This window comes from Stegodyphus dumicola, chromosome 1, assembly GCF_044657685.1.
Source record: "Stegodyphus dumicola isolate Sdum_Otavi_A_Nest chromosome 1, ASM4465768v1".
Taxonomy (NCBI): domain Eukaryota; kingdom Metazoa; phylum Arthropoda; class Arachnida; order Araneae; family Eresidae; genus Stegodyphus; species Stegodyphus dumicola.
The window spans coordinates 94,002,949-94,029,964 of NC_140768.1; the positions used below are offsets into that span (position 1 = coordinate 94,002,949).

At 33.7% G+C, this 27,016-nt stretch overlaps 1 protein-coding gene across 1 annotated transcript in view; it reads left to right on the plus strand.

Annotated features, from left to right (window-relative positions):
* The window catches only part of LOC118201759 (uncharacterized), a 360,787-nt gene that overhangs the window by 214,334 nt on the left and 119,437 nt on the right, over positions 1–27,016 (plus strand). The window lies entirely within an intron of this gene.

Genomic DNA, 27,016 nt, shown 5'->3' on the forward strand with positions numbered 1-27,016 from the left:
GAGCAATAAAACAGAGAGACTAACAATTCTTTAAGGAGCTGTTTGCTGAATGGAGTTATACGTTAGCTGAATGAATCAGCTGTTTTGCTGAATGGAGTTATACGTTGCGTTTGTGCATCTTCTTTTCATCTTCTTAACAAAATAGACTTTAAAAAGTATCCTATTTTTGTATACGTTCGAGTGCTTATTACGTGTCTTGCATTAGCGTGCTTATCAACAAGAAGTAATTTTATATTCGCTAAAGTACCACATTAGGAATAATGCCTGCAGAAACGAATTAATGATTCTTCAAACATTAAACTCTCTACCTAGAAAGAAAGGTAGTCTACCGTTAAATAGAGATGCTTCAAATACTGTTAGATTTTAAGTTACCTATAGTGTATTGAAGCTTAATCAGCGACTTCGCGGTGTTTCTCATGCGTAACGTGGATACGAGCATTTTTCTTCCTTAGAAAGTCCTCCGCGATGGCATACCATCTTAAGCAAATAGTCGAGTAGTTTCCCATAATTAAATAAACCAACAACCAAAACAATATTTCGTATCTTCTAAATAAGATAATTTCGTATCAGACAACTATTAAAAAACATGTACTTTATCCGCTTAAGTAAATATACCTTGTATGCATATGTAAACAACATATACCTTCTATCCTTCTGAAGTGAATAAATATCTGTATAAACGTACACTGCGAAAAAAAGGGACAGTTCTATATCGCCTGTTCTACTGGGCCCGTCAACTTGCGTTTTTAATATCTCGAAAGCGCAAAATAGGATTTATATTAGATTTATACATAGCAATTATTCTAACATAGATATTTTGACACAAAATCGGACTGAAATGACATGTCAGTTTTTTTCCATATTTCGATTCTACGATTCAAATTATGCCAAACTGCCAAGATTTGTAAAATTCGCACGAGGAGTTTTAAAAAATTTTAATACTTTCAGATTTTATATTGCGCCCAAAGTGGCGTTTTTAACGTTTTGTGTGTTACCTTTATTTATTGAATATCATGTTCTTCGTACTTAAACCATAAAATTCAGTTGAACAGCAATATCGCAAAATAATTTAAAAAGAACAAATCTTTAGAATTTCCGATACACAGTCTCGCGCGCTGGAGATAAAAATGTTTCTTTTTCTTTTCGTATAATCTTGCCATTGCTCGCTTTGAAATCGTTGAGTTTGTTAATAAAAAATTCTTTAATATTTGACAAAATGTGAAACAGATAGTTAAACAAATTCCAAACTTGGGCTTCCAGATGCCCATATTCGGGTAGAGACGGACATTATTCAAAATTGATGACTCAAGGTACCGTTGTTTTATCATAGCGCGAGAAACATACCTACATTTATGGAGATTTTGAAACATTTAATTTCTTTAATTTTCTTGCAGGGTGATAATATTTGGTGGCAACAATTTGAAAAGTGATACATACTTTTAAAGTTTTCGGCACAAAATGCCAAACCGAAATTAATAGACCTTCTGGGCTAACGTCCTTTAGGCAAAATATTTTAGCCCCTCAATGTTAATTGAAGTTGATATATATTTATTAATATCTCTTTTTTTTCTTAAACTTACTTGATTCCTTCTTCAAAAATTCGAAATTTAGTCCAAATATAATTACATTTTTTATGATTTATTTTTTAAATTTGTTTTTTTTTATCTCTTTTTTATAATTTTTTTTAATCATTTTGAATTTTTCTGTAAATTTCGCATCAAATTTCATAAAGTTTAATATTTAGGCATTATTTGAGCTGTAGAATCGAAATATGGAAAACACATGGCATGTCATTTTAGAAAATGTCCGATTTTGTGTCAAAATACCCATGTTAGAACAACGTTATATATAAATCTAATATATATCCTAAGTCGCGCTTCTTAAATTTTAAATAGCTGTTGCTTTGCATGTTTTCTAAGTTCTCTTTTAGCTTCGAAATTCGCATAAAATTCAGCTCCGATCATTTCAACCAACTGATCAATACCTTTAGCATTCATCTTTGTCCCAAAGAGCAATTTAAAGGATGTGGTATCTATACTTCTCTGGTACGTCGAGTTAATAGCCTGCCGCAGTTCATTTGTGTGTTTGTACCACTGAGCCGTGTTTTCTAAAGATAATTTTGAAAGAACTGATATGATGGTCTTATTGATACGTTCGACCTGACCGTTGGCTCTAGGCAAGCCGGTAGTAATCAGATGATGCTTAACGTTCTCTTTAGAACCGTAGTCGGAAAATTCTCTGGAGGTGAATGCTGTACTCTATCCAAAATTATTTGGGAAGGACTGCCAAATACAGCCTTTTGTAGCTCAAACTTCGCTATAACTACAGCAGATGTTGTGGACTTCGTCTGATAAATCCATACAAATTTAGTAAATGCATCAATAACCACTAAAATATACTTACAATTTTTGTTTAAGCTCCAAAGGTCCGAGGTGATTTAAGTTGTAGGGTTTATATTTATTTTAACTAACATTTATTTTAAATTTAAGCTATCTTTCCTGTCAAGCCTTCCTTTACTTTCCCCTGGAATTGCCAATGCCAGAGTATGTAAATTTTAGTAGAACGCGCAGAGTATTCAAATTTTGAGCAGAAGTAATTTGAGTTAAATAGAAGGGAAACGAGTTTGTAGGTGTGCTTTCTTGATTCACGAGCGTGAAGGTTGCTTGGTAGAAGTTTAAGAACCGTGCGTTTCGGCCTGTGTGCCTACTCCGGCAGTTAGTTGAATCTTTCAACTTCTTATTCAGAAAGTTTGCTGAAATGTCAGTTGTATCTTAGAACGCGGTTAAGTTAGTCACGTTTATAGAGCCTCGTAGGTAGTGACTTGTTATTTATTCATTTTTAGTTGCACTTTCTTATTTTTATTTAACCGCCGGGTCGGCGTAGTTTGTGAGCGTCAAATGAACGCATCTGTAACTTCTAAAGTGGAATAAAAAGGGAGTTAAACCCTTCTTAAGAGTTTGTGTAATTTCCAGTTCATAGCAGTCACTACTACTGTTGCGGGCAAGTTGGGGCCACGCAACACCACAAAGTGATACGTTTCTAACGGCACATCTTCTTTCTGCAATGGATGTAGGAGACCTTCTTTCTCTCCTCTCTCATAATTCACAAGAATACAGTGAACACAATTTGCTATGATATTTTCTACTTTCTGTCTTAGTTTAGAATAATACTGTTCGATGTTTTTCTCAGTATATTTGAATCCTGAATGTGCTTTCTCGTGAGCATTTCTTATTATTTTTATTTGCATACTTTCAAGCACAACCACTAATTCTTTACCATCAAAATATTTAAATAAAATTCCGTTTCTGTCGCAGTAATCTTCATAACTAGAAATTTTAAGTAATTCTTTAATCGCTTTTATTCTTATCCTGGTCCCATTTTAATTTTGGTAAGATGTTATCTACTTAAACACAAAGAATATTAATGGGGTATCTACTTAGGCCGTCGCCATCAGCCGTCCTAGCACTGTTAACCAGAGAACAGGGGCTCCATTACCTAGCTGACATGATGTCTGCTTTACACGGATTAAAGCCCCTGCCTGTCATCCAAGCATTAGAGCGATGCTCAATAACATAATTAAATTCTTGTAGTAATAAAGCCCAACGAGCAATACGCGTCGCTAAATCTCTTTTTTCCATCGCCCTTTGAAATGCTGAACAGTCCGTCACTATCTCAAATAAAATTCCCAAAAGATAAACACGGAACGTTTTCAGTGCTTCCACGATCGCTAGGACCTCCAATTCGTAACTTGAATACTTTTTCTCTGCATCAGAGCTTTTCCTGCTCATAAAATAAGTGGGGTGAAAACTGCTGTCACCTGGGGGTTTTTGCATTAGAGCCGCCCCGTATCCTTCTATGCTGGCGTCTGTGTGTAGTTCAGTTTCGTAATGAGGGTTATAAATTACAAGTACGGGCTTCTCAGATAACGCTGATTTCAAACGATAGATCCTTTGTTTTTCACCGAATTCGAACTTATTACTTTTTTTAACAGGCTTGGCAATTATAGAGTACTTAGGAATAAATTTTCTGAAGTACCCTGTCAATCCTAGAAAACTCTGGATCTGCTTTAACTTAGATGTTCAAGAAATTTATAACGACTTGCGTCTTCAAGCTGGATGGGAAAATTTTACCCTCTTCTATGAAGTGGCTTAAAACGTCAATTCGTTTCTTTAAGAACTGGGATTTTTAAAAATTTATTTCCATCTCGTATTCACTTCCTAGATTTAAAACGTGACTCAGTTTTTCGATTTCCTCTTCGTATGAGGTGAACAAAATGATGATATCGTCCACATACGGGAAAACGATGCCGTCGTAAACTAAGGGTCGGAAAACTGTATTAATGAATCTCTGGAATACAGCTGGTGAGTTACTGGGTCCAAACGACACTTTCATTAACTGTCACAGTGCTTCATGCGTAACAAATGATGTGTACTTCCGACTTTCCGTTTCGACGTTCACGTGAGAAAAGCCATTTTTGAGATCAATAGTGCTGAAAACACGTGCCTCTTGAAGGTGGTCTAGAAGAAGTAAGAGAAAGGGGGAAATCTATCCTTCATGAAAACTTTGTTTAAACGACGATAATCATCTCTTGGTGTCGACATTGACTTAGAACACCAATACCCAGTTAAAAATAGATGGAAAACAAAATATATAAATTCCCGGAAATTTGGCAGCTCTTTAGCGCCCCATGTTTCTTATTTAGTAGTAGCCTTTGAAAATGCAAGGATAAAGAAGAGCTCGATACGGCATACAATATGATAATAGACCAGGGGTAGCCAAAGTGCGGCTCGCGAATTTGATATGGCTCTCGCAGGCAATTTCCGCGGCTCATGTATATAAAATATGTGTATGAAATATAGTAAACTAAAACTATTCAGTGTCCAAAAGCAAGTAATTAATTAGTTTAGACTCTTTTTACAAAGTTATCAGGGATTTCTTTCTATTTAAATCCTCCTCCACTACTTCTATATTGATGTAAATATAAACTTGTGGCTTTTAGAAAATCTAGATGTGGCTCTCGAACATTCCTGAATTCAAACGTGCGGCTCTTACTGACATGAAGTTTTGCCAATCCTATAATAGACACATTGCAGACGGTATGTAATAACGTACTTAAACGGAGAAGTCACTCTATTCCAAATAAAACTTCATGGTGGAATTCCATGTTGGCGGCAGAACGGAGTCGAGTTCCGGCCCTTAGGCGCCGTTTTCAAGGTTGCCGCAATCCAAATGAAAGAGAGGCTTTGGGAATAATATTCAGGTAAAACGTCGCAGTCTTCAAACGTAATATTTTAAAGGCTAAACTGGAATGTTGGCAGAAATATTATACGAACGCAACAGAAAAATTTGGTAGACTATTCAAAGTTGCTCATGATAAAGTCTTCAAACCTACCAGTCTAACTTGTCAAAATGCGAACACTAGTTCCCAAATAGTGACACATATACTGGAAACGATTTTCCAGCATGATGATCCCCATGAAGACACTACAGCTCAGAAGGAAATACGAACTAGTATTGAACAATATTTATACTTTGTCCATTGCTGATTCTGAGCCTCTTCCAACAAGTAAGGAACTGAATGACGTAATCAAGAAGCTCAATCCAATTATAGCTTCAGGTCCGGATGGGCTTGATAACTGCATTCTCAGAATTATGCATAACACGCATCCGGCAATACGTTTCTCCTATTTACAGGCATGCTGGAGAATTCGCCACTTTCCAGAAGGCACAAAAATAGCAGAAGTTGCCCTTTTCCTAAAGCGAAATAAAGATCCAAACGAGGCTGCTTCTTATCGGCTCATCTGCCTGCTCCCAGCCGTACGAAAAATCCTCGAAAGACTAGTACTTCAAAGACTGGATTTTTACATTCATGTTAATAAACTCATAAATACTGGGCAATATGGCTTCATAGCAGGAACGTCAGTGGATGACGCACTGAATCGCCTACGGAACACGGTACTTAGAAACAAGCAGAATAAACTGCCGACTGTTGTCATCAGCATAGACATTCAAGGTGCCTTCGATTCGTTGTGGTAGCATGATGTTTTGAAATGTCTCAATGATATCAGTTGCTCCAAAACTTTATTTGATTTGATCTACAACTACCTGAGTTAAAGACGAATTCAAGCTACAACGTACGGAGGCATTCACGTGCAAAAGGTGACGAAAGGCTGCCCACAGGGCTCCTGCCAAGGTTGACTTCTGTGGAACCTGGTAGCAGACACCGCGCTCAACCTGTTTGATGATGATAAAACATCAGAAATAACGTATGCTGACGACTGTTTGCTAATTTCAAACGGTCACAGCCGTAAAAGTTACGAGGTAAATTCCCAAAAAGCGTTAGACAAAATAGTCCGCTGGGCCAGTGAAAACTAGCTCACAATTTCAAGAGCAAAAACAAAAGGAATGCTAATTAGCCCAGGAAAAAGGCATGAGCGTACCCCGCGCGTAAACCTTCATGGCAGAAGCATACAATTCGTGAGACATTTCTGCTACTTGGGTGTGATTATAGACCCCAGATTCTCCTGGCTCCCTAACATCAAGGATCTAAAAGAAAGGCTGCATAAATTGTCTAATACAATGCGGAGAACAGATGCTGCTAGCTGGGATCTCTCCTCTCAGATGCTCAAAATATGGTACGCCACAGTCGGTAAGGGCATAGCTCTTCGTGGTGTTTCCATATGGAGCGTTAATGTCACGATTAACATGCAACATCCATTGAACTCCGCGCAAAGACAATTCCTTCTGGGAATCTGCAGAGGATTCCGTACCTCTCCTGCAGCTGCATTAAATGTATTGGTTGGGCTTCCGCTCCTGCACTTGATAGTACAGAGCAATAGTGTTGTGGTGAGAATGATCAGACTAAACAAGACGTTCCTATTTGGAGTAAGACTTATATATCCTCGAACTACGAGAATCAAATTGACCACTCTCCTTGCCCTCCTGCAGACTTCGATATAGAAGCAACTGTAATCCTCCAAGTGCATTACAATCCTTAGCCGTATATACTGATGGCTCCAAAGGAGAACTCGGGACTGGCAGTGCCTGGTGTGCAATGGAGGGTGACCACTTAATCCATTTCTGGGCTAATTAGCTTCATCCCAGTAACTCGGTATTTCAGGCGGAACTTAGAGCCCTAAAGGCAGCTCTGGACTTTACTGCTAACAATGGCAGGTATAAAGTAATTTACACAGACTCAATTATCAAGCTTACAGGACAACCAGGGCGGCTACAGTAGACATCCCATTGTCAGAGACATACAAAAACTATTAATTTCGATTTCTGCAAGTCTGCAAACGAAAGTTTTGTTTCTCAAAGTGACTGGTTGCCTCTAGTCAAAGTCTCAATAGAGTCTCTGTGCCACACAATTTGACGAATCTGTCTACTAAACTCTTATTATAGTGATTCTGTATTTTCCCACGAAAATCTATTAAGAGTTCTAAGTAAAGTACCACTTCCGATTTATCAGATATAATCAGAATATATAATATTGTTTTCAATTACATACGGAATTTAAATACCAAATCTGAGAAGTTTTGGTTTATATCAAGATATATGTTTTCATAAAAACTCTGTTTAGAACATTAAGTAAAGAATCACCTCCACTTTTATTAATTTTAGCCAAAATGTATCCCCACTAATCTGTAAGTCTCTATTAAAATTGAAATTTTTGATTGTAATTTAATATGCTGTTTCACTAAAAACTATCATGGGATTCAAGTCAAGTTCCGCTGCCGGTTGTCTAGGTTTACCCAAAATCTAATCAACTTTTTATGCTACTGCAGAAAGCTTAAACACGGAAAAGAAATTTTTTTTCAAAATTTGATATAAAAGTTAGCGTAGACGAGAAAAATGATCTTATACATACACACAGAGAGACGGTTTTTGTAAAAATAATCAAAACGTGTTTTGGGTGTTCTAATTCGTGGTTATTTGCTGAAAACTCAGTATAAAATTTTTGGATCGAAACCATTATCTTCCTTACCTATGTTAATAAGATGGCGGAATGCAAACAGCAATTTACGAGTATCAGGAATCTGCGAATATTATATAAGAAGTTTTATATCGCATCATGCAAATGTACATGGGAGATAGTAGCAAAGGCCCGATTGTTGTAGAAGTTACCTCTAAGAATTTGTATTAATAGGTGCCTAAGTTGATAATTAAGACAATTAATTACCTCCCCGGTTTCTTTTGCATTTATTATTGTCTTCATTAAATATTTTATTCTGTTTTAAAAAGCCCGTCAGCCGTTTTTGGTAGATGAACAAAGTCACCGAGCAATGACATTTCAATCCAGTTCCAAATGCCTAGCCATGTTCTGCTGCATTTATTTCTCTCCACATTACATATTTTACCCTGTTTTGAAAAGCACACGAACAGTTTGGGGTCTAGTAATAAAGCTGACAGGCAGTGGTAGTTCGACCTGATTTAAATTTGACTGAAAGGGTTGTAGAAGTGTCGCAACTTTTCCTATACATAATCTGAATATGAACAAATCTTTTCTCTAATATATTTTGAACGAATTTATACCTCACTTTAGGCAGATATCCCCAGTCTGCTTTCCATAATCTAATTGATTCAATCTAATGTTAGTCTGAAAATGAGTTTCGACTAAAACTTATTATTTAAAATGAGTTTTGCTTTCTCGATGTGAGTTCTGAAATGAGTTTTGAAATGAGATTTCAAAATGAGTTTTGAAATTACGATTAACTTAAATGCTGCCTGCCGTATAGTATGTAGAATACTGATAGGTCTGTTTAATGCTTTTGAATTTTTTGAGTTTGTTTAAAATTTCATTGATATATTTATCTTTCTCTCTGAAAATATGTCTAGTGATACAGTCACAATAATTCGTCATTTGAATTGGATGTAGCTGCTTTCGATAAATTTTTCTATCAAACCAACTTAGAATTCCGATTAAATCAGACAGAAGTGTATAATTAAAGATGCATTTCGCAAAAAGATTAAAGGCTTCAATCTGAGTACAGACTGTTCGAGAAACATTAGACTCTCATGAAACTGGATCCTCAATTCAGTTAATCGAATTTTCTACCTTGCAGATTGATGAATGCAGAATTCTCCGGTAACTATTATAATCAAGTCAAACGCAGTTTCCTAACGGCCGCATTTAAATTAAGATAACATCCTAATTTTCCATGAGATTAGTTCAATAAATTATACGTTGGTGAATTCCCATCAATAATTGGAGTAGTTTAAGTATAATTACAAATCCTGCTATGCTTTCACGACTGCCATTGATGAGTTCTATAATGCACCTCCTTTAAGGCTATAGACGATAAAACTTTGATATTTGCGCCAGTCCTATCGGCTTTTGTTACTGCTTTACTTTTAATCCATTGTCTGCCTTAATAAGTTAATCTGGAGAAATTCAGTGTTAACAGCACTCTGGTAAGCAAATATTATTGTAAAATGCAAAACTCTACAGGGATGGATTGGGTAGTGAATAATAGATTCTATATCTCTGCCTTTGAAAGCTGTTAAAGTTTAGTTAAACTGACTGAATGCTTATTTTAAGCTCTATTATTATTAATTATTGTTATTTATTAAGTTACTCCAGATCTTTTCCACTGTAGAATAACACGATACAGAAAAGTATACGATCCGCTGTTCAGTTTAATACGCTTTTCCTTATATCTTATCATAGTGCTCTCGTTTCTCCTTTTGAAGTATGTAGCAATATGTAAGTTGGCGCATATATCTTCTTGAAAAAAAACCTGTTTCGTGTGTGTGTGTTGTTCTATAACCAAATTAATCTTTTATTCCTTCTTTTCGAATAAGGTTTCTCCTGAAATATAAAAATATAGTACATATCATAGGCACCATGTCAAAAATCGCACATCTGAAAAAGAAAACATTGTTTAGAGAAATTCGCTTCTGAATGATTGTTAAGCATTTATTTTTTAACCAAATCTAGTTATTAATTCTATGCAATAATGCTCATACAGTGCGTAACAGCTTTATGTGATCGGAATTAATGTTAGCATTCAGGTATTGTTATCGAATTGCAGAAGTCCCTTCCATTTGTATAAGAAATTAAATTATGTAATATACATTAATATTATCAAAGCATTATGGAATATTTTAAATGAGTCGCCAGATAGGATCAAATAGTTTAAATATTTTTCAAGTATCAGGAACATTTCACCAAGTAACAGATTATGTCACCAAACACCGTGTTTTCGATTTTATGCGACCACTTAACATTAGGCAGAAAAGCAATCTTGGTTATGCTTAGATTTTGGAAACCTCTATCCATATGCTAGAATAATCAGACACAGATCTCTCTTCTTTACGAGCAAGAAATATTTCTGGAGTATTTTTTCTCTGGGGCTTAAAAATAAAAGAAAGACGGAGATCGAAAAATTCGGATGAAAACATTTGCATCAAATAAATGTCGTTTTTTCGCCTAATGTTAAATTTTACATTTGCATGTTCTTTTGCAGTGAATGAGGGATGCCGTCCGAATCCCTTAACTGTCGGTGAGGTTTAAGGGATTCGGAGGTGAGAGTAAAAAAAGTCTTAACTTATTCTGATGTTACTGTCAGACATATGAGATAAATCACAACAACACAACACAAGTATAAATATAACAATTATTTTTTATGTAAAAATATTTCTATAGACAGAGTAACATAAATATTTGAGGATAATGTTCAAGAGCTTAGTGAGACGCAGGAAGCTCAGTTACTATGACCAAACCAAATGAAAAACATTACTATGACCAAATGAAAGTTGAAATTTGATTCTAAGTTTGCGTAGAAAATGTTTCACATAACTAAACATACAACTTCTCAATTTTCATTCGAAACACGTTACAGAATAACTGGATGCTAACTTGATCAACTCCTTCAGTGCTAATTCATAATTTTAGCGTTTAATAACTATCAATAACTAAAACCCTACAAATGCAGAGGTGAGATTTGGCTCAAGTTCTCTCTATTCGGACAAAAGAGATATCACAGTTATTTTTTATCTATTCTCGCGTTCCTAAATGTAACTGTATTGTAACTATCACCGAGAGTTTTTCTATTAACTTCAATGGTTTATAGTACATGGTATTTTTAATTTAAGAATATGAGCAAATAAGTTTACGTAGCATTAACTCTTTCTAGTGTATTATAGATTATGCTATGTGGAATAAACTTTCATACTAATACTCTTTCTAGAGTATTATGCATTAGGCTTTGTAGTATAAACTTCTGGGTATTATGCTGCTCATTTTCGTAAATATCTATTTACTAAACAGCTCTAGCATATATAAACAAGTGTTATCTTCCTAGAAGTTTGAGAAGGGTAGTAAACTCTTTTGAAAAGGTTACGTATGTTTCGCTTGCTGTGGCATTTCCGAAAATTATGTGATTTGGCTGACGCCTGCCCATCATGATTGCCCCCACACAATCATTTCAATTATTAATTTTCTGTCATGTCTCTCTAGAAATAAATAGATCGACAAACAGAATATAAGCTGAATCTTGAATCACAAAGCCAACAAGATGACTGCTTTTAGCTTCAGAGTTTGTGTCAATTTAGACGCTCAATCCTGCCTACCAGCGGCCGAGCGGTAAAGTCGCTGAACACTGGTAGTTCGGTCCGAGGTTCGAATCCCGCGAACGGGCTGGCTGCATGGGCGTTTTCGTGGTTTTCCCCATGTGTAACGTGTATACGAGCCAGTTTCCCTTAGAAAGTCCTCCACGAAAGGCATCCCTACCCTTAGGCAGATAGCCCTAGTGTGCTTTGCCATAATTAAATACACACCGACGCTCAATCCTGTACGAGAGACTTAGAATGCACGTTTACCTACGTACAAATTGTGCATTTCTTTGTCATTAAGAATATTAAGAAAGAAAGAGTAATTGAAATGTTTGCTATTGTACAAAAAAGTAAGAAAGAAAGTTTATCTTAAATTGTTATCAGATAAAACGCATTTGAACATTTGGTCAGTTAAGTGTGTTTTAAGGCACTGAGTGGAATTCTCTAGCACAACAAAGAAAGCTATATGAAACAACACATATAAATTCTTTATTGCGTATTTTCTTATTTTGTAAGATTTAACAAATAACCGTCACAATTTGTGAAACTAAGATATTTATTTGATGCAATACAAAACTGCTGAATTTGAAACATAAGAACAAAATTCGTTATATTAAAAATCACTAACTTGAATTTTAAAAGCATAAAAATTAAGCATTTTGTGTACTTAGTCTTATAATTTCAAGCAATATAATACTTCACTAAAAGGAAATGAAATAAATGCTTAGACCCTTACATAAGAATAGTATTCTATACTTTCAATACAAAAATAACAGCAGTGGTCTCAAATTCAAACTGCATGCAGATCGACTGCACAATGTAAAAGTAGCTGACGGCCTATTACTTTTTCATCAAAATAAAGACTTTAGCTACATTTAAAATTTTACTTGCTAAATATTTATCAAATCACATTTTCTTTTATTTATTAAAATTTTCTTCGATGCATACCGAAAAATCACATACAGATTTATGAAAGTAATTACTAATTTTTTTCTTACTTTCAATTGCAACATCTTATGGCATTTTATTTTATTAAAGTTTAGAACCTTCGAAAACAATTAAAGCTATTTTCACGCATTGTAGATCCTCATCGACCAATTTGTTTTTTTCTTGTTACTTTTCAACTGCGGAAAAAAAAACTGATCTGGTATAAACGTACTACTCTCCCTGCCATTATTCTTATTGCGCAAAATTTCGTAACTAAGGGTATTTAACTTGAAACAGTACAAATTAAAATTAATCAAATCTATATCTTTAAATTTAGCATAACAACAATGTAAATTAATTAGTTCCATTTGTTTAGTCCATTAAATTTAATAAAATCATACTTAATTTGTCCATTAAATTTAATCAAATCGATATCTTCGAATTTAGGATAAAAATAGTGTAAATTAATTAATTCCTTTTGTTTAGTCCATTAAAATTGATCAAATCTATATCTTCAAATTTAGGATAAAAGCAGTGTGAATTAATTAGTTCCATTTGTAGATTTTCTGGGGCATTACTCAATATTGTTTTTAATACTAATGAAAATAATGTAAAATTTTAATCCTGTTGATTAAAATCTAAACTTTTTTTTAATTTCTGTTATAATAATGTTAATTATTTTACAGAAATTGATTCACGGGCGATATAAAATTGCTTCGGGTCCTGCCAGTTTGAGACAACTGTCAAGGAGCATGTTAGACCAGCATTTGGGCATTTGGAAGAACATGTATAAATGGGAAGAAAAAAACAATAGTCGTCATTTAAGTCCAGCAGTATAAAATGTTTTCAGGGTATGTTTGACAGCGGAAGATTTATATACTTTTGGTGATGGCTTCATCTTTCTCATTACGCAAAATTGACATGAATCTAGCTTTTTGATAATTTCCTTTTTATTAGTCTTGAAAATAAAAAAACACAGTTCTTCGAAATTTAAAAAAAAATTATATTTATTTGCAGTTTTATATCCGAGTATATTTGAGAATTTGCAGAAGTAATATTTTTGTTTGGACTAGAGTAAAATTATTCATGTTTGCGCTTAAAGTTAAACGGTTTCTCTTCTTTGAAACAAACTAAGAAGTTCTTTTGGTTGAAAACCAGCAAAGAATACACACTAAGTATTCTTTAATAGCATCTTGAGCGTCCATTTGTAAGCCGCACAGTATTCTAGTTCCCAGTAATTGCTCTTAAAATATTTTGAAATAGTCTTTCGCCCTTAAGAGCGTCAGGAAGCGTAGATAATGCTATGCAAAACTCTTTAGACGTAAGATGGAGATACGGAGAGGAGACTTAAGATGCTAATCGGCTTATGTGCCATCATTTAATAAAGAAAATGTTGTGCTGTGACGCTCTGGAAACGTTAAGGGAGTTTTCAATGCATTAAAAATTAATAATGTTGCTGAAAATCTTTTGCATATGTTTCTCAGAAAGGCAAAGGAGGTTACAATTTGTCTTTATTACTCATATTAAAGTGCTAAATGTGTGTCTAATAAGATTTTGGCCCTAACAGATGTTGCAAAACATTAACGACCAACGTAGTTTTCAACTCTGCGTGTAAAATTCAAGGAACGTATAAAGTTTTGAAGTAATTTATTTGAATTTTTATTTCAAACTATATATCAAAGTATCTTTCAGCAGATTTCAAGCAGAACTTTAGTGAGTGCCAATAAGAGAAAGTACAAGAAAATTTAGTTATGACAGAGACTTTTGCTAATATAAACCGCTACCCACGCACAGCACTGTGTGTTTTGGAGCGTAAATACACTACTACACCCACCTAGCTGCCCGTGTAGATTAGAACTTGCTCAGTCTTGTCATGCAGTTACGTGACTGATGAGGAAACAAACGCATTGGGAAACGCGTTCGAGAAAATATCAAATCATTTGAAATTTGGCAGAAGCTGCAACGCAGTATGGGAAAGAGTGTCTGTCTAGGAAATATGCGTTTGAGTGGTGTAAGTGTTCCACTGAGGAGCGAGACAGCGTGAAAAACTTCCGTCACAACGACAAATACTGATTTAAATGAGGGTATTCGTCAGAATAGGCGCATTACTATCAAAGAACTTGCACCGACACTTTCAGACAGCATTGGTAGTGTAGAAATCATCATAAAAATATTTTTCATTTTGACAGCCTGTATGCCTAGTGGATTCCACGTACGTTGATAGATGTGAACAAAGTGATGCACGTGCAAGTTATTTCCTACTGCGGTTTGAAGATGAAGGGTATGCATTTTAGAAGTCCAATAGCGACTGTCAATCAAACGTGGTTCCACTGCTTCATTCCCATGCTTAACTCCCATTTGGAAGCATGCAGGACAGCATCACCAGACGTGTATTTACAACTGACTGAAACACTTCTATCAAAAGAGTAGGAAAATGCTCCCAGAATGCTCGCTAAAATGAATCAACTCTGGAAGAGAGTACTTTGAAGAGCGACATGTTCAACTCTTCCTTTTGCAATAAAGGTTAAGGTTAAAAAAAATCAGTTTCTGCCATTTCTGAACCCCCTTGTATTATCTGACCATGAATAATACTAAACCCTTTTGCGGTTCCATGACAAAAAAGTTAGGAAGCATCCACATAGCCACGAAGAAAGACCACGGAAGATCACCGATAACTATTAAATGCTCAAGCAAAATCGTACACTGCTACACAAAACGCTGCTAACGCATAAGAATATCTTCATGAGAAAATGCCAATGTGAAACATAGACCGAATAAAAAGAAGTTCACAAGGAGAAGCGAAAACGAACAATCGATCAACTTAGATTTATGTATATGTTACGGTGAAACGCCGAAATCTGGAGAATGTCGACTTTCACCGGTGAATGTCAACATTTACATAGGCGTTTGGTGTATGTCCGAAATATTTTCCAAATACTCTTATTTCTGAATTATACCGGTGAATGTCTACATTCACCATGTACTAATGGTGAATGTTGAACATATAACAATATTATATTTTCTTCTCCGTAATTCATTCGCGAAAAAACGCACTTGAGACTCAGAATAAGAACTTAAAACACACAGTACATTCAAAATGAGAAAGGAAAATAATAGAAGTTATAAACTTACCAAATTATGTGATTCAAATCTTATTTATTGCAACAACATAAACTATTATGACACTTTGAATTGCACAAGAGGCCCTTGCTTTTACAACTGCATTTATTTGTGGAACACTTCCTTTTTGAATGGCAGCTTGTACATATACTCCTCTCTTTTCGACCTACACCAGAGCATATCTGTGATTGTCGACATACACCGGTGAGGGTCCGAATGTACAAGAATGTAAAGAAATATTCGATCTTTCACCGACGTATTTAGTGAATGTTGAAATTCTCCGATGAAAGTCGACATTCTCCAATTTCGGTCTTTCACGGTAACATATACAAAAGTTAAAGGGAGTATTCAACGTAGACAAAAGTCCAAGGAAGTATAAGGGCTCAGACATATAGAAAAATATATAAACTTGATTTAATACTACGTAACTATTTTGAACAGAATAAAACAGAATAATAAACAGCAATAATTTAATGATGTTTATACCTTTTGCAGTTCGTATTGTTACATATGTATTCCCCCCCAAATTTTTAGCGCTATGTTCTGAAACTTTTAAATTTTCCCTTCCTTGCGATCTTCAGAAAGCGAGTCCCCTAAATTTTAAAACAAATTTGCCCACATAGTAAATGTTTGCGTCATACTAATTGATTTGCATGTAGAATGTTTCTACATGTACTCTGACTGTTGTTGCAATAATAGCAAAGAACTGCAAGAAAACCGAGAAGACTAACGTTTTCGATGATCCTGAAGATCGTTGCACATAGGAAGACAAACTGAATGAAAATAAAGACGATTATAATAGATGAAGAACTGCAAGCTGGGAGGCGACCCAGACCGCATTTAGAAGCATTAAATGATTTCAGACCTAAGAATTAAGAAGCGAATAACAATAAAAGCGGGAGAAATTCAAGATAAGGGAAGGAGGAGTGAACATATCTTATTAGATATTGGTAACGTTAATTAATATGCGATCTTACTGGAATGTACATTTTTTAAAATGAATAATGTTGCGATGGTTACTGGTAGTTTATTCATGGATACTTTCATTTGTTTTGTTCTTACTGAAACTGCGTTCTTCAAAAGTTAAATTATTCGCATAATTTTCTTCTCTTGATCTTCGCACGATAAAATTAGTAAAAAAACGGAGAAAAACAACCGAGTATAACTTCGAAATAAATTAATGTTAATGAATGTTTCTGTCAATGTGATATCAAAATATTTAATTAATTGTCTCACAGAATTATATATGCATACTACATAAGTAATGATTACATTTTCATGAAGTTTGGAGTTATTTATAACGTAACAAAACCATGAATAGATATAAGACCAGATTTATTCATTATTCACATTATTCACAGAAATTAATTTATAGAAAATGAAATATTCAACTTTTGTCATTCAGATTTGTAAGTAAATTTTTGGGATCAGTTAATGGGATTTTTATCGTAACAGACAAGCACGAGTATTGTAAATGTGATTACTGGAGTTACATTCTTTGCAAATCCTTCAAACAAATGCTTTTCTATTTAAGTTTACAATATAATGAATTTATTCATTCCATGAATGCGTGAACGTAGGAGATAGATCTAATATGCTTCGCTACTTAAATATTTTATTACAATGGCTAAAATTAGTAACACGTTTACGAGCAACACAGGAAATTTGAAATCATTGTTTATAGTAACAATGTAAAATATAGTCAATAGTCAGTAATTCTCCTGTGAAATAATGTCGGCTCCATTATTAATTTAAATGCTTTTATAATTAGTAAGTTATTAACAAAAGCTTAAGTGCGCTTGTGTCGAAAAACTTGTGTGTTAGGTTTCTTTTGAAAACTTTTTATAAGTGATAAATAGATTAAATAAAAATCGCACTGTACAATTCTGATACAACGGGAATAGATTACTCTGAATATCGCATACTTCAAAACCATACGCAAATAAAGTGCATTTGGAATAGTAATCCTAGTAAGTAAGCAAGTTCAGTTATCTTCAGGAAAAATTATAATCTATCAAAATTCAGATCGGAAATAAAAAAAAAATCGAAACAAATTCGCAGTTCTAAAGCATCGTGTTATAAAACATGGTCTTTGAAAATTAAATGATTAAAAACCATCGCAGTTCTAAAATATCGCCGCAAAAAATATCGTGGAAAAAAGTAAAGCACATACAAATTATCGCATGATGATAACATCGGAGACATCTGCTTTTCAGGTTTTAAATGTTGTAAATGTATATTCGCGTAATAATTTACTCCTATATTTCATATTTTGGATTAACATAATTTAGCAGAATTTTAAATTTATGTACTTAAGTATTAAAAGTCATTATTTAATTATCTCTTTTATGAAGCTGTATTGGTAGATTTTAATGAAAAATATTACCTAAAGAAATTAGAAAAGGAAAATGATTAGCCAAAATATATTAAAATTGTTTAATTAATTATCATACTGTAAAATTATTTTCTTTCACTTTGTTAATATAACAATATAATAGTCTTTTAGTAAGAATTAAATATTGTTTTCCTTCTTTCAGTTATACAACTCTAATATATGGTAACTCCTGTATTTATAACTCATTCAGTTATTTATCTTATCTTTTCTAATACCTTAAGACTATATTTTTATTGAAAAACTGCCAATACAACCTCATAGAAAGAGATTAATTAAATAATAAGTCTTGATAATTAAGTAAATAAATTTAAAATTCTATTACTGTTGTATGTAGGATTAATTGTTTAGTCTATTTCGCTTTTTGAATGTTTTTCTTCTTGAATTTTTGGCAAAAAATTGTTAATTAATCCAAAAACATGAAATATAGAAGTAAAAATATTCCACATACCTTCTTCGTTTTCAAATAATTATGCAAATATATATTTGCAACTTTAAAACCTGAACAACACATGTTTGCGACTTTATTGTCATGCGAAGATTTCTAGTTACTTTATTTTTTACCAAGATATTTTATTGCGATATTTTAAAACTGCTATTTTATTTATTTTATACCCCGATGTTTTAGAAATGTGATGTTTTCATCTTGCTTTCTTTTCTCTCGTGATGTTTTGAATGACAACGCTTTCTTCTTGAATTGTTTTCTTCTTCACGTTTTTATCTGCGATGGTTTTGCTACTATGTCATCAGCGGACACCATCATTTTTAAGCTGTCACTTTTATTGGTGATCCTGATACGTTTCTTTTACGCAATTTTCCTTTTCAAGCTCATATAATCAAGAATTCTAATATAATCAAGAATATAAAGCAATGCATTAACTAAAACTATCTTTAAATGTGAATGTTATTAAAAATCTGAGATGTAAATTTTTTTTTTTTTTTTTATATATTTTATAGCATTTCTTAAATCACAGATAATAATGGCAATTAAAGGTAAAAACTACAATGCCTCTAAGCACCGAAAATTTTCACTCTAATCAATGTACAGCGCAGAAATATATTACGCCAACTTCCCTTTTAAGACTTCAAGTCTATCCGAAGATGATTTACCAATCCATCATTTTTATTAGCCACAGTTGTAACTATCCTCAATCAACATTGAAACTTCGAAAAAAAGGATTAGTTCATTTAGAAAATTAGAGAAGATGTAGTACATTTAAAATTTGTATAGAAGATTATTTTATAGCATTTATCATCATAGAGTTTAGTTATCTCAGAATTATTTTACGTTATTATTCATCCCAAATTTATTTCATTTCATTAATCATTTAAATATTTCATTATTTCATTATTTGTGGGATGCTGAAAGATCGAAATTCTGCGACGTTTGGTGATATAATTAAGAAAAAATGTACGAGAAAACTTGGACAGTAAATAAAATAATTAAGTCAAAAATTTGATGCATTTGCTGTGAAATCTTGTATTGTCATAGCAGATTCGTTTATGTACAAATATTAAAAAAGTGTGGTTCACTAAATAAATGAGTTTATAATTTATTAAGAGCAATTCATCTATATAAATAATTAACATCTATTTTATATATACTACATGTAATTTAATTTTTAAACTTTTTATTGCTCCATGAGCCTCATTGAAGGATATTATCCGACAAAAGTAATGAATGTGTCGTGGTTTCAGGCCGAAACACTGCTTTTTTATATGTAATGGCTAATAATTATTTTCCACGCCAACTTCATGCATTGCATGACCTGCTGCAAAGTAAAAAAAAATAAAATAAAAAAAAAACATCATTTATTGTTTCGGTTTTAACGCATTGAATGAAGTATGAACAGCTTGAATACGCTGACCTATATTGGTAGATGAAATTTGATTTTGTAGTGCTAACACGGCGTTCAAGAATCCTAAATCCAAGATGTTAAAGTCAATGCGTTTTGGAAGGTTGACCATACCACTGAAACAATATACGATAAAAAGACTGAATATAAATCGACTAATTATATCAAAATTCTGTTTTATAAAGGTAGTTAAATCTATTTATAGTAGTTAATTTAGGACTAGTAATAATCAAATTTCTTTACAAAACCTTCCATGTAACGAATCCGTTCACTGGGATCGGCATAACAACCAAGATTCAGCTATATTATCTGCTCGGCCACTGTATATATTCTGATTATAACAGAGTCCATTGGGATAAAGTTCAGTATTTCCACTTTGAGTTTCACGTGCTTATGTTAAATATATTCTATAAAAGAAATTTAAATTATTGTTGACTATTATGAAGCATATCAGAACTCAATTAAAACTAAAAGGTTTTTATTTTAAAATTCAGTGTTCATGGTACATCCTGGATATAAGGCAATTGCAATGACGAATTTTCCTTTTAGCGATGTAATAATTGCTACTTATAAGACATCTGAAATATCTTTTCGATTGTACTTCATCTTTCGAGCATTATTCCCTTGATTGTTGAACAGATTCTGCTTCAAAAACGTCAATGAGTCACCACTAAAAGCAATGCGTTTAAAAAAAAATTGCCTTCACAAAATACCTGCTCTAGAGCACTGGAAGACATTGTGTTTTGGAAAAAAATATCAATGTTTTTGGAACAACTCGAAAAAACCCTCCCCACAAGCCCAGATGATATTTTCAAAATACTGAAAGCATCTAAATGATATAGGAAGTTATTCAATAATATCCCTAATTATTAAACGATGTTCTAAGCACTAAATCTTTCACTTAATTGACATGCCGCTCATTAATTGAAGAGTGTGGCTACCACAACATGGTTATTCCTCGAAAAGTTCCCTGTCTTTCTTCCCTGTCTGTCTTATATGCTTCAAATCTCTTGATAAAATATTGTCCGCAAAGGTTTTTTGCAGTATTTCAGATAATTTAATATCAGAACTTCCTTTGCGAAAACACATTTTAATGCATGTTCTTTGCTCAATTACATTCACATTTTGGGAAATAACTGAACCAAAACGTGTTAGGCATTGAAAATGAATTCATTTCCAAATAATAAAAAAATGCACAGTTTTCTCCCAGAGTTTTATGAAACACGCAACACTTTCTGAAAACACTCTGCGAGTGGATTTCTCTTGCCTGGCGTATTTTAAATGAATCGTTCTTTGGTGTTTTTTTTTAATCTCCGCAATAATATATTATCGATTGGAAATTCCGTTCAGTATCTCTGGAGAAGGAGGGCTTGAAACCAAAAGTCTTAATGCTCCATGGTCTAGGAATTTGAAAATTTTAATAACTGATAATCTAAGCGAATAGCATTGATTTGCTATAACTTGTTCTGAAATATTGCTTTCTTTGATATAAAATAATTACCTCTGTAAAATTTGAGTAACGTTTTAACTTTTGCCTGATTTTTAAGGTAACTGAATTATTGTCAATTTTCTCATTAAAGCTGAAAAGCTCTTTTCGTAAGCGTCATAAGAAGCTGCAATAAAATATTTTTGAGGTTGCTGTTGTTCTGTTTCTTACATGATTTAAATAACTCTAATTTATTTCATTGATGATTCAGGTTTAAAAATTTGTTTAACGGAATCAAATGATGAGAATTATGATATAAAATTTAATGTTGGAAAAGAGGTTTTATAGAGAGGTTTTGGATAATTAAACAATGGTCTTAGTTGATGCAGTGTTCGTTTATATAAATCCGAGGACAATCATCGTAATGAAACACTAAATTAATGTTTCTTAAACATTTTCCAATTATTGACCACTTTTATAAATTAGAATATTTTTCCTTTCGAAATCACTAACTTCAGCATGTGTTCTTACTAGTATACTTATATTTTTAAAATACAATTAATGAAGATTTATTTAATTTTATACTGACATTGATTGAGCTGATTAAAAAAATTATATTTCTTAAATAATTCAAGGTTATGATACTTTGGATTATCTTTAGAAACTCAAACATTAACTATTTCTAATAATAAATTATTGGTTTATTACTTAGCACCTTTAGCGCAAGTTTTAGGCTTATTAATTTACTCATAATTATATATAATATAGATATGTATTCTGTAGATACCTATCCTGTAGATACCTTGAGATTCTTTACGGCGCCTACAGAGTGACAGAGTTGCGTAAATCAGTGTATTCATAACGCGCATAGCGGAGAAGGAAAACTTTCACATATGGCGTAGATCTAACACATAATGTTATTCCTTGATAAGTATTTCTGAGGACACATATTCATCTTTACGCATCATAATGCACGACACAATTTTATTTATCTGATCATATCTCAATACAATGGACGGTATAAATAGCAGAATTACAAGTGCAAATAGAGAAAGATGCAAGAACGGAAGTAAGTTCGCATTTTAGTAAAAGCGGTATTAATAGATTAGATTTCTTTTTCTTTTTTTTAATTGTTATTGTAAAAAAAAATATCTACAATACTCTCACATAATAGCGTAATGCGAATTACTTTTCAGATGACGCACTTTTGTATTATTAGTTTACTCATATATTATTAGTTTCCAAATAGAAGGGGACGTGGACAGATTAAAATGAAGAATTAAAAAGGTCTATTGCTAAACTGAAGTTAATAAATTTCCTTCATATTTTATATCTTATATATATATATATAAAGAGAGAGAGAGATACACATATGATACAAATAGGAAATTCAAATAAAATAAGGAAAAAATTATGTGTTATTAGAGAGAGAAATACATCGATAGAATTTCAATTAGTGTATTATTACAAAATTTTCACCTCCCCATTCAGTTTTATTTTGGATGAACATAACTAATAAGTCACAGAATAAGAAAAGTAAGGAATCTTGCAATCGATATTATAAGTACTAGAAATGTGTTTTATTTGTACCATGCATGGAGTAAAATATTTCTAAGCACATATGAAATAGTGTATTAAATTATTGACTTTCTTGTGCTGATAAGCAGTTGTAGAGTCATTAGGATTTTTGGAAGCAAAGGAAATGAAAACTTAGCAACCGCCTTCGCCGGGAATCGAACCACGGACCTCTGAAATACCGGCCCAGCGTGCTGCCGTTACACCACGAAGGCACGCTAGGGAAGTGGGAGAAATACCTTATATACTCCCCTTTTTAAAGTGCGACTAGGATTTTAGGGGACCTAGTCGCCAAATTCTAGGTGCAGAGAATCATCATCCACAACCCGTTTTTTAGTTCGGGCGCCACTTGTAGCGTCATTAAGTTAATTGGAAGCAGAAAAGATGAAAAGTTGGTTACCACCTTCGCCGGGAATCGAACCAGAGACCTCTGGAATACCGGCCCAGCATGCTACCGTTACATCCCGAAGACACGCTAGGGAAGTGGGAGAAATACCTTATACAGTTACCTTTCACAATATCGAAGACAAAAATAAAAGACCTTACCGTCAACTGGCGAAAACTTATTGTTAGTTTCTGATATTTATTTTAAATGGACATCATTTTATCGCTAATTGAAAACAGTGGTTAGTCTTCTAGATTTAAAAAAAGGATTGCGGTAAATAGTGAAAAGCGAAATCCTACCATAGAGAATCAATGAACATCATTTTATCGCTAATTGAAAAGAGTGGTTAGTCTTCTAGATTTAAAAAAAGGATTGCGGTAAATAGTGCATAACGAAATCCATAGAGAATCAATGCTTATCGCAGTACTACCGTATTTGTTTTCTATTAACGTAAAATGCATTCGCAATTACTCAGAATTATTGCCACTAATGTCACTGAAATGACAAAGATAAGATTTTACTTATTCCTAACGGCTTGTGTGAAGCATTTTAACCTCCATAAAGACGATTCCAATTTCTTCCTTAACTCATCGGTTATTTGAAGTCTCTTCTCGAGATAAACGGTCATTAGGTTGACGAATGGGTAACTGAAAGGGAAGGCTTACTACAAGGTTATAAACAACTACCTTTCTTCTGTCTTGCTTTAGATGGGAGAGAAGGAAGAGGAGGAAATGTGTACTTTTGAAATCCTAAAAATTTGTGGAGCGGCGGGAAGTAATATCCGATGGGATTTGCTTGAGGAATTCCACACAGCAAAACGCTTTTGTATTGTATTTTGAACTTCGGTCATAAGTCATCACAGTGCTTCTACTCTCCTTAGCTAAGATGCCCATAACTCTAAGATGTCTTTGAATTGCAGTTCTTAGGGCTTAATTCCACATAATATGGAGAGAAACTTTATTAAAGTCCCAGTACAGAGCATGAGAATTTTAAGTATTTAAAGTTTACCATGGGGTTATGTTTCAACATGTCTTCTAATTTTAATGGCTGTTAATATATAATCTGTTCCCGACTTGCCATGGAATTACGTCCAGATAATAGCTTCGTCCAGATCATAGCATCCGGATATCATAGCTTCGTCTGGTTTTACTTAAATTTGTTCAATGGACTTATTAAACTATAGCTTAAGAAAGTCATCTAGCTCTATGCCTGTTTTGTTATAAGATTTTGAATAATGCATACAACTTATTGAATACTGTGTTGACAGTGGAAACTAGACGACTGTTTAGATTTCCGCCAATAGTATCACATCTGAAATGCACCTGGTCTAAAGAATTTTTAAGCTGTGAATTTAAATTATTTGACAAACATTGAGAACGCTACAACAGACAAGATAATCCCGTAATTTCACTATCTCTTAGTAAGATTCTACATGATTGGTAGAATACACTGAAGCATCGATATTTTCAGATGATTTTAAAAGCACATTCCTCTTCAGGACGACACAAAACGTACACTCTACAGCTACGATTTTCGTTGTGGATTTTTCACCATGCCAGAATACCTTATATCTGCCTAATGGCATAATGCGAACCCAAAAATTTATATATAATATAAAAATCGAAGAGCAATTTTTAATCATCGTAAAGACGAAAAATTATAAATGAGGACCTATCTACATAAGAATGGGTTTTCATAAGAATGATGCACATAAGAATAAGTTAAGACTTTTATGATGTCAAGTGGAGCCATTACTGAACACGTTGTTGATTTTGTAATGTCAGAGCATGCCGTCTCACACCTAGTAACAGTTCGACCTCGTAGCGCACCTCGTAAAGGCTCGTCGGCCTTTGCATTGCAAATTGTGAGGATAATGCACACACGAATTTATTACCTTTGCATGGTCAGCAATCGTAAAGATTAAAAACTGTAATTCAGGAGCCGTCTAATTAGGAACGAGTTTCCGGAGAGCTATTTTTACTTCAATACTCTAATACAGTAATTGTATGTTAATTTCTAATTTCTCGCTTTTGTCAAAGTGAATGACTGTCTAACTCTTGCGCCATTGATGTATTTTTATGTTGAAACTTCCCAAAAGTTACACAGGCTGCTTGAAAAGATTTGGAAATGTTTCGCTCATTTAGAATCGGATTACTCTTCTGTCTCTGTATTTTTGTTTTTTATATTTGAGCCGTTATTACTGAACTATTATTTTCATAGAATTTCATAAACACTTAAAAAGCATGAAACTGATTGTTTTTAACTTACTCTTGAGCATTTAAAGTGTGGCTTTTTTCCCATGGTAATCTGACGGAAATTTTTCTGCACAGTTGCCTTTTCAGTTAGGAATTTTAGGAAACCTAAACCACATGTCGCTAAGCTTAAACTTTATGCAGAGTATTTTAGGTTGAAAGATTGAGTAATGTTGCCGATATCACAACAACAATATGAAGCCAGGTTAAATAAACATTACTGTTTCTATGTCTGCCAAGGCTGTGCGGTGTCCACATTTGTAACCATAATTGATAATTTGCCAGGACGTGCTAGATCCCTCGTGTGTTGGGCTACATTAATGAGTGGTTTTTTTTCGGGGGGGGGGGTCATAAGATTTCATAACGTCAGCATCCTTAACTCCTAAGTCTCTCTTCCTTCTGACTTTGTTTCTCCCACTTCTGTGACTAAAGAGACATCACTGAACAGACAAGAAAGGTACTTCAATGTCTGGAGCGTCAGAAAAGGAAAAGCTTCGCCTTGAAAGAGCATAACGTTGTCTGTCTACTGACGTTGGGGGAAAAGAAGACACAAACCGACTCAGGATGTTGCTTTTGAGCACACTAGAAGTCAGTGACGTCATACAGGAGTGACCTTGGGGTATAGTAACCTTAATCAAGACTGTCAGTGAAATGGCACTACATTTATGGTGTCTTGACTTACTCAGTGAAACAGAGAGCGGTGTTGAAAAATCATATTTCTGGCACTACGTACGATTACGTAACGCCTTACAGGATCCGCTTTGATAACAGGATCAGGCAGGAAGGCTAAGGATGTTTGAGTGTCAGTAGGAAATTTTTACTCTCTAACACAGAACGTGAGCTGGATTTAGATCATCTTTGATGCTGATGTAGGTCAGTGTTCTTCAAAACTGTGTCCCACGGAACTCAAGCATTTCCGTTAGAGGTTCCGAGAACCAGAATTAAAATACGAAGAATTTTTTAATACCACGTAGACCACAAAATTAAATATCTACTAAAATAGTTTATTAAGGAATATATTATATTTTTGGTATTATTATTACTTAAAATAATGTAAAGTAGATTTATCTTTCTGAATCTAACCCTGTTCAGCAGCACGCAAATAAAGTAATTTATGGAATAACAACAAATAATTATTTGTCTGTTTGTTAGAAGATAGAATTCTCATGGAACTTGCTCGAAAAGGTGATAACGACAGAAAAATCACCTAATAGGAAACAGTTCAAAATAAAGAATTTTCACGTACGTAAAACAAAGAAGCAGGTCGAATACTTTAACAGCAGTGGTTCTTTGGCTGGTAGTGCAGAGACTGAAGATACCTTATTATAACAGTTGCAGGTGGAAGTGTGCCTCAGTATTCCACATGAACGATTAGCTCAACTTTGGCGGGATCTCTGCCAACTTTTACAGTTTGATGGTAGCCATGGTCTTTGGGATAAAACATAAGTACCGAAATTTCCTGTTAACGTTTAGCGAGTTAAATTAATTAAACAAGGTAGATAGTACTTCCTTCTTGTATTAATTTAAGTA